The sequence below is a fragment of the Pundamilia nyererei genome, unplaced genomic scaffold (genome assembly GCF_000239375.1).
Source record: "Pundamilia nyererei isolate P.nyererei 1_Seehausen unplaced genomic scaffold, PunNye1.0 scaffold02120, whole genome shotgun sequence".
Classification (NCBI taxonomy): Eukaryota; Metazoa; Chordata; class Actinopteri; order Cichliformes; family Cichlidae; genus Pundamilia; species Pundamilia nyererei.
This window is the reverse complement of record NW_005189521.1, coordinates 1-1,982: the sequence shown is the minus strand read 5'-3', so window position 1 is coordinate 1,982 and position 1,982 is coordinate 1.

Here is a 1,982-nt window from a genome sequence, read left to right as displayed (position 1 = left end):
GGCTAGTGACGTCAGACTGAACAACCGGATAGCATCAGAGCCTGGCTCACAGTAAGAGGCTCCTCACGTTCTCACACTTTTCTCTAAACACTGCATCTCTGTGGTTTTTAAACCCCAAAACACATTGCACCAAAAACTGGTCCACCCCAAGGACCAGGTCCCCCGACACAAACAGAGTAACATAGTGTACACTGTTAAGTGCCAGGAGGATTGCCAGGACTTATACATCAGGGAAACCAAACAACCTCTGGTGAAGCTCTCGTCAGGCCAGGACTCTGCAGTCTATTTACAGCTATAAGCTATTAGACACTCTTTCAATGATGAGGATGTTGTTTTGTTGTTTGATTATCCGAATCAGAATGTTTTTATTTTCATTGTCACAGTTACAACGAAATTAAAAGTGATCCCCGATCAGTGCATCATCCCTAACAATATGAAAATATAAATAAAACAATAATATTTAAAATCAACAAAATCACTAAATAAAATAATTAAAGTGCTAATAAGAATAGTATTAGCAAACATTCACATACATTCCCACACACATGCTTAAGTCAGTGCATAGATCAATTCAGGAGTGGCGTGAGTGACACTTTTTTAGTAGAAGCAATCAGATGTGTTATTGCAGTTGGATAAAAGCTGTGTTTGAGTCTGTTTGTCCTTACACTGATTGCTCTGTACTGGCTGCCCGAGGGCAACAGTTCAAACAGGGAGTGGCAAGGGTGTGAGGTATCTGTTATGATTTTCTGAGCTTTTTTAAGACAGCTGGCAGCCAGGGACCCTTTGGGTCATGTTAATGACCCCTTGGAGCACTTTCCTCTGAGCCACTGTGCAGCTAGTGTACCAGATGCATAAGCAATAGGTTAGTACACTCTCAATGTTGGCTCTGTAGAAGGACACCAGCAGTCTCTGTCTGATGTTATTCCCCCTGGGAAATTCTCAGGAAGTCTCTGTTTGGCCTTTTTCAGCAGCTCAGAGGTGTTCACACTCCAGGAAAGGTTCTCCTCTATGCTGATTCCCAGGAAGCGAAAGTTTCCCACCCTTTCTACACAGTCCCCATAATAATTAGTGATGGGATCTCTGCCCTTTTACTTCTGAAGTCTATTATGAGTTCTTTGGTCTTTGAAGTATTAAGGAGGAAGTTGTTGGCCTTACACCAGCTGCTCCACCTTGTCTCTGTAAGCAGACTCGTCACCCCTGGAGATGAGCCCCACCACAGTGGTGTCATCTGCAAACTTCACAAAGATGTTGTTCTGGTGGACAGAAGTTCAATCGTGTCTGTAGAGAATAGAGCAGCGGACTGAGCACACAGGCCTCGGGTGAACCAGTGCTCATCCTCAGGGCTGAGGATGTGCGATGGCCAACTCTCACTCTCTGTCTACAGCCTCAGAGAAAGCTGTTGATCCACAAGCAGGTGCTGTATGGAAGCCCCAGGTCCTGTAGCTTCACCACCAGTTTGTGTGGAAGGATGGTGTTAAAAGCTGAGCAGTAATCCACGAAAAGCATTCGCACATAGCTCCTGTGCCCCTCCAGGTATGTTACGGCAGCATGGGGTGCTGTGGCTACGGGATCTTCCGTGGACCGGTTTGCTCTAATAGCAAACTGGTGTGAATCAGCACCTCCAAATCTGAGGCCATGGAAAAAGATTTTTGGACTGTCTAAAAGAGATTCTGGTAAACCGTCAGGCCACTTATTGCTTACCTGCAATTTATAGTGTGGGTAGAGTGCTGCTGACTTTGACTGAGAACATTGTTGGGCGGCGGATTTCCTCAGCCGAGAAAGGGTGGAGTGCCCACTGCGGGTCAGAGATAAGTTCCTGTCCCAAGTAGAGGAGTTTAAGTATCTCAGTGGTTTGTATCATATCTATCTAATAGACTCCAATTTGTGCATGTAAATGGAGAGTCCTCTTCACACACTGAGGTTAATTATGGAGTTCCACAGGGTTCAGTGCTAGGACCAATTCTGTTTACATTATACATGCT